This window comes from Gavialis gangeticus, unplaced genomic scaffold (genome assembly GCF_001723915.1).
Source record: "Gavialis gangeticus isolate Ggan-Ray unplaced genomic scaffold, GavGan_comp1, whole genome shotgun sequence".
NCBI classification, from domain to species: domain Eukaryota; kingdom Metazoa; phylum Chordata; order Crocodylia; family Gavialidae; genus Gavialis; species Gavialis gangeticus.
The window spans coordinates 60,511,578-60,519,028 of record NW_017728992.1 but is presented as its reverse complement, the minus strand read 5'-3'; the positions used below and the strand labels follow the sequence as shown (position 1 = coordinate 60,519,028).

General features: G+C 43.2%; 2 long non-coding RNA genes across 2 annotated transcripts; both read left to right on the top strand.

The window, feature by feature from the left end:
• Nucleotides 1–2,285: 2,285 nt before the first annotated feature.
• LOC109299415 lies at nt 2,286–3,290 on the top strand. Its single transcript, XR_002097829.1, has 3 exons — nt 2,286–2,401; nt 2,653–2,786; nt 3,226–3,290. It is a non-coding gene; the product is annotated as an uncharacterized LOC109299415 (long non-coding RNA).
• Nucleotides 3,291–5,056: 1,766 nt separating this feature from the next.
• On the top strand, nt 5,057–7,436 carry LOC109299408. The gene is made up of 3 exons (XR_002097822.1): nt 5,057–5,180; nt 5,712–5,775; nt 7,353–7,436. It is a non-coding gene; the product is annotated as an uncharacterized LOC109299408 (long non-coding RNA).
• The last annotated feature ends 15 nt before the right edge of the window (nt 7,437–7,451 follow it).

Here is a 7,451-nt window from a genome sequence, read left to right as displayed (position 1 = left end):
CACACACACACACACACACACAGAGTAATAAGTCACAAACGGATGAACCAATATTAAGTAATGTATTTGTCCTAAACTCATGGAAGTAAACTCTTTTTAGCCCCACAATGTTTAAAAATAACAACCTTGCACTTCTATATTACATACATATTTAATACTACATAATTTAATACTATGAATTATATATCAATATAATTTTTTCCTCAGGGGTTAATCTATCTAGTCAGCCACCAGGTGATGGACCTTTACCCTCTTCAGTGGTCTCTCAACAGAGCTCTGAAATCAATAATGATATCACACACAGGAAAAGAGCATCTCATCAGGTAGAACATCATTGCACAGACAGATCTAATGGGTTGTTGGATGTGGGTAGCTGTGTTTCATGTACTGAAATCTATTAAACAGGAGTCACAAGGTGGTAGTGTTACATATAGTCTTGCATATTCAGTCCTTGAAGAAATACTGTATTAGTTTTAGTTTTATGATGCATCATTTTTAGGGGGAATTATTACAAGGAGCAAGAGCTTGCTTTCTGTCCTAGTCTTTCTAATGGATTATATCTTGAGGCATTACTAACCAAAAGTTTCTGAAATGGGGCTTGCTCACATGCTGTTTGTTACCATTTTTAGTTAACAACTCATTTCTATTGTGTAAATAAGCAAGTTACATTAATAATATAGAATCAAAGAATCATAGAAAACTAGTGAAAGGAACCTCAGGAGGTCATCTAGTTCAACACCTCGCTCAAAGCAGGACCATCCCCAACTACAACATCCCTGGCAAGGCTTTGTCTATCTGGGTCTTAAAAACCTCCAAGGATGGAGATTCCACAAACTCTCTGGTCAACCTGTTCCAGTGCTTTACTACCCTCCTAGTGAGAAAGTTTTTCCTACCTAACCTAAACTTCACCTGCTGCAACTTGAAACCATTGCTTCTTGCTCTATCATCTGGTACCACTGTCCACAGAGAACAGTTTATCTCCATCCTCTTTGGAGCCCCCCTTCAGGTAGTTGAAAGCTGCTATTAAATCCCCTCCCTGTCTCCTCTTATCCAAATTAAATAAGCCCAGTTCCCTCAGCCTCTCCTCACAAGTCATGTCCCCCAGTCCCCTAACCATTTTTGTTGCCCTCTGTTGGACTGTCTCCAATTTGTCCACATCCTTTCTGTAGTGGGGGCCCAAAACTGGACATGGTACTCTAGATGTGGCTTCACCAGTGCTGAATAGAGGGGAAGAATCACTTCCCCTGATCTGCTAGCAAAGCTCCTACTAATGCAGCCCAGTATGCTGTTAGTCCTCTTAGCTACAAGGGCACACTCTTGGCTCTCGTTCAGTTTATTATCCACTGTAACCCCCAGGTCCTTTTCTGCAGAGATGCTGTTTAGCCAGTCGATCCCCAGCCTGTATCACTGTACAATGTATATTCACATTCCTCACTGCTGATTCCTCTCCCAGTGGAAAGGAAGCCTGCAAGCCCACTCCACCTATTACTGTTTGGCTGAAGGTTCTCCAAAAGGTACTTAGCTCAATAGATCTGCAGTTTGTGGATTTTGTGTATTTGAACCCTGACAGATCAGATAGGATTGAATCAAACTCTGGAGATATTAAAAGTGTAATTCTGGTAGCATCTTCCAGTGATGTTGGAGGAGATAATCTTGATGTGAACAGGGTGCCAAGCTAGGTATTGTTCTAAAAATGTTTTGAAAATCTTCCAGCCCATTCATAGCTTTCAGGAACAACCCTATGAAGAAATCTATTTCTATTTACTCTGTGCTCAGACTTCTTTGTTAGCTGGTGAATACCTAATACTAAGGCTTCTTGGCAATGGTACTGTCTAGACAATAGGTCTGATGACCATGTTCCATTGCTGCAATTTTCAAGGTTGCTGGGAAAGAAGCTGTTAGCTCTCCTCTAGGAGTATGGCAAAGATAAAGAGGATCTGAGAAGAAACAAGTTCAAACTTCATACTCTACTTTTACTCTCTTTTGGGTTTCCTTCTCACAAGACACTATTTAGGAACAAAGCCATTGCCCTTTTTTTCACTCTGGAGCAATAGAAAGGTCTCCAGATCAGTATCAGGTCAACTGCTTTATTCACAGCATTGTCTTACTTATTAAAAGGAATGGTCTTTTCAGACTCAGAACATCAACAGGTTTCTGTGAAGGACTTAAACAGAAACATTTATGAAAATATTCCTGCACTCGAGACTGCTCTTTGACTCTTTTATGCCATTCAGTTCCTGTACTAAACTCAAACTTTTTTCTAAAATATTGTAGGAACAAGAAGTGCCAGAAAACAACATGGCATTAACACTGCAGGAGAATGATTATCAACAGAAAGAACTGGAAAATCATGAAGATCTGTATACACCATTATCTGAATCCCAAGAGACTGTAAATAAAGGTATATGTAAAGTACAGAAGAATACATACATTATCTGATGGCTGGGGAGGGCAGGATTTGAACTTTTTTCTCAGTGTGGCGCACATGGTGAGAGAGGGACCAAAGTCAGTTTTAAAAAAGCACCATTTTTAAGGAAGTGTAACCAAAGCCAGAAGCAAAAACCCTTCTTAATGTCCTCACCCTTCCCTTCATGCTTCCCAGACTGGATGGGGAGGCATTTGAAATTAACTTATTCATTTTCTTTTCCTCAGGCAATAGTGAAAACAGTCCCTCTAGGCGATTTTCACTTCTCAACAAACTAATAACTACAAAAACTTCACTCTCTTCAGTAACATCTGAACATGATTATGAGACAATACAGAGGAGGAGCAGAGGATCTTTACGGGTATGAAGTCATCACCAGTACAGTCTCCAGTAGAAAAAAAAGATGTCATCATGTTAGGGCTTTGGACATATTTCATGTCTAAAAGATGTGTCACAGATAATGTTCTGAGAACTCCCACCCCAGAGTTCAGAGCCTCTAATGCCTGTGACATGACAACTTGCACTTTGGTTCTCAGGCTTTTGGTAAGCAACCCTCATCTAAACCCCTAAGTCTGGTTAGGAGTAGATGTTCTGCTAACTTGCACTGGGCAAGTGCTCTTGTGAGAGTTGGACAGATCTGAAATCACAGCCTCTGTGGCTTATTTTTCCAAAGGAAACAAGGAAGTCAGATGCTGTTTTACATGACCAACCCATGAATCCCATTTCCATGCGACTGATCTAAGGTTGGGCAGGGGGATCACTAACACAATATTGTTTCTTTTGCATGTTTTATGTGGCAGAAGGACTTAGATGCTACTGATGAAAAAGATGTGTACAGAAAGCCAAGCAAGGAATGTGAAGTGGGTAAGCACTGAGTTCTCAGTTAAAGCATAGTGTTTAATATCGCTGTAGTAATATATGATTACCAGCACTTCCAAAGTGTTACCCTTTTCTTAAGCTTCTTGCAAAGGGATTCCTGAATTGGTAGTAAAGGAAAAAGAGCAAATCAAGGCTACCATTCTTTTTAGATCTTCCAAACACGGTATGAGGGGAATTGTGCTGAAAAGGAGCCACTTCCTTCTAGACAGTTCTTTCCCTGTGCACGAGAGAGATGCATGTGCCAAACTGTCACCCATAAGACCTGGCCATTTAGGAATATATCTATGCCTAATTATTATGTCTTTTTTGTTTACTGACATCATTTGTAATTGTAACCTTCCGTGTGGATCAGCACATCCATAATGGAGCAGAGGCTCAATATTCATTGGACGAAGCATTGAAAGGCCCTCCACAAAGCTTTGCTATACATCTACAACTCTCTAGTGCTTTGTAAGAGTAAAACATTTATGGATAAGAAATTCCTTTGCCAAAACAGTGCTCCTTGCCATACTGTCAAGGTGTCCTTGAAGGGGGTAACTAAGGGCACTGACAGATGTGCAGGCCCCTACTCCAACTCACGTTACTTTACATAGAGCACCATGAGTTACAGCACCCCTCCCCAACCCAAAGTACATTCACCTACTTGGTGGGGGTGCGGGGTGATTGAGTCTGCCTGCATGAGCCCAATGAGTCTGCCTGCAGCCAAGCTACTCCCCCACACCCACCTCCCGCAGTACCATGGCTGTCAGCAGGAAGGGAGGAGAGAGGGGGAGCAAGCTGCCAGCTGGGGTTTGCCCAGCCTGAGATGGAGGAGGGGCAAGTGGCTTGTTGCCCATCCCCACACCCCCCCCCAACCTTCCCGTCCAGCTCAAGACAGGCAAACCCCAGTTGGCAGCTCACCCCTCCTTGCCCCTCACTCTTCCCTTCCTGCTGACAGCCCCAGGGATGAGGCTGGGCTGATGCAGCATAGCTCCCATCACACAAGTTAGCCCTAGGAAACAAAAGTTCCCTAAGGAGATCCAAAGTGGAGCACCTTCATTTGATCTTTCATTTAATGAAGGTTAATTTGTCACATGATCAGCCACTTTAAAAAGTGCTCTGCAGTCATGAATGTGCATCATGGCATGGTTGTAGAGCCCTTTCAGGGGGCCGATTGCATGACAACATAACTTCTGTCTGCACCCTAAGAAACCAGACCTCTTACCACCAGATGGCCTTCTGGTGACTAATCAACTGGGGGTTCAGGCTGAGTGCGGCACTGGATCCAAGGCTTGGAAACTGAACTGCGTGGGGTTCCACTGGCCAAGAAGTGTGTCAGATAGCAGTTCCACACCTGGGGGAGTGCCTAAGATGCCGAGACCCAAATTCCATTAGACCACAGAGGATTCAGTGATTCAGTCCAAGTATGGTAGACTTGTGTCCATCCAGAGTGCCAGGTTATCACAATATGTCTGTCTGTCATGAGGATATGGGTAAATAGCTCATTTTATTTCAAAGAGGTAACTGAAACTAAAGGAAGGGAAAGGGACACAGAGAATGCCAGAGTTAACAGAAATTGCAAAGAGGTATGGTGGGGAATAGACCCGTGTTGTTACCTAATTAAGATAAGCATCACTTATGTGTTACTCCTTTCCTGCATAATGCATTCATGCATTCCCCCACCTTTATTTGCATTCTGTCTGCTGATACATCCTAAGCAAGGCAAGGAAGGATTTGAAATTATTTATTGATTTTTTTTCCAGGAGACAGTACAGTCAGTTCCTCCTGTCAACCTTCATTTCTTAATGAAACAGTTCATACAAAAACTTCAGTCTCTTCAGTAACACCTGAACCTAATTACAACCAGGTCAGGGAGAAGAACAGAGGATCTTATCAGGTATTAAAAGAGGAAATTGAAAGGGTCATCATATTGAGGTGTTTAAGTAGGTTTTGTGGCTAACAGGTGTGTTGCTCAGAGATAATGTTCCAAGCATTCGCACCCCTGAGTACTGAGTTTCTGATACCTGGCAAAAAACAGCTCTCAAGCTTGAATTTTCAAGGCTTTCGGTAGGCTGCCTAATTCTCAAAGCCAAGTTTTCTGGGCTATTAACTTTTGTTGTGCTCAAATGTAGCCATAAATAAAGTAACTCCAGCCACAGGTGTAGCAACAATGCTGCCATGCTGGTCAGTACTGAATCTATTTCAACAAAGTAAAACTAAGAATTAGTCAGATTCAGATTCAACAAACAAAAAGTTAGGCTTAAATTTCCATGTGCACATTCAAATATCTCAACTCAAATGACCTCCAGTGAGTGAGGGCTTTTAGAAGACTTAGGTACATTTGAATATCCCAAAGCTTGTGATGTTTGCAGTTTAGTCACATCGCTAAAATGTCATTCATTTTTTCCTTTTACGTATGTTGTTGCAGAATTACACAGGCACTACTGATAGGAACAACTTGAATAGAAATCAAAGCGAGGAATATGCACTGGGTAAGTACTGGACCATCTCTACTACAGTATGCAATTTAATATATGTCTTTACACTTCCAGCTACTGGTAACGGCTAAAGTTAAGTTGGACAAATCTTTATTATAAACCTGGTTAAATAGGTTTCTCAAATTACTGCCTTTAAGGCTGAAATCCTTCCAGGATTTGCTTTATTAGAAGGTGGTTTTTCTCCCCGTATTTCACCAAAAGTGATTTCTCACTTTTCAAGGACAAAAAAGAGTGGGAGAGAAGCGATTTTTGCAGTTTTTCCACTTCGAGCCACTCTAAAGTGGTGCAGCATCTCATGCATCAGTGCTCCAAAACAGTGGCAGGGCACTTTAACTAAAGCTTGTCAAATGAGCTTTAGTTAAAGTGCCTCTGCTACCATTTTGAAGCATGGGGACACTGATACGCAAGACACAGAGGCTGGCTGAAGCACATTAATTAGCACAATCCAGCAGATTCAATTAACTGAGTTTGCTCTGATATGATGTAATTACAGCACATCAGAGCAGCTTCCCAGCCTGCCTACAAACCATAATCTAAACTCTCTGTATAGAATGGTTTGGATAGGGATGATCTTGCTTCAAGGCAGGGGGTTGGACTAGAGATGACCTCTGGGGCTAGGGACATACATTACACATAAACCAGTTGAAGTGATCAGAAACTGGTTTAAACTTGTAACAGAAAAGAAGTTCAGTGCACATTAACCAGTTTGAGAAAAACCGGGATGAATGTAGTATCAGACTTAACAGTTTTGGGTCAAACCGGTTTATACAATGTCTTTCCCAGACCCCTTCCTGGCTGAAGTTAAATCAGTGTCCCCCAGTACCCTGGCATGCTCTCTGGGCTGGGCAGGGCCGGCACCTTCCCGCTGCTGTCATGCTGCAGCTCTGTCAGAGACTGCACATACAGCAGGGTCTGCCTGGCTTCCTCCTGCTCCTTTCCCCCTCACCACCTTCACCACTCTCTGCTCAAGCAGGGATTCCCCCCTCCCCTCTGCCTTACACAGACACCTCTCAGCATTCGCTAGCATACCACATGCTGGCTACGGACCATGGTGTGGCAGATGGGATAAAGGCAGACAGGACTGTGTCATCTTAGGGCTTTTTGGAGCTACTCAACAGGTAGTTGGTAATGTCCCTCCATTCCTTCCTTGGAAAAGCTTGAACTAATGGAGAGAGGCTGTAATGGACTGATAAACACCGAGTTAGGGATGATCAGTACTGTGTTATCAACTCCCTGCTGAGATGCTCAGGAGCTGGGGGGTAACCCCTCCCTAATCACAGCATCCTGCTGGGGCCTGGCCACAACCCCCCCTCAGCTCAGCACTGTAGAATGGAAGGGAGGGCTGCTCTAGCTCCCCCTCAGCTTCTAGCCTGAGCTACTGCAGGCATGTGCCCACATTTCTTCAGTCCAGAGGGGATGTCTGTCTGGTTACAAACTGGTTCAGCCTAGCCAGATTAGACTAACCTGCAAAGATTGAATCAATTCAGGCTCAGGCTTTTTGAATCTCTGTCCCTAGCCTGGAGGTCCCTTTCAACCCTACTTCTCTATGATTCTCTCTTCATTAAAACTAGATGAGGAAAGCAAGGACACCGTTTCATTCTGTTCCTTGGACCATTCCTCCTCACAAGAGGGCACCATCAACAACAGCAATCCTGTTTACTGTGCATCTG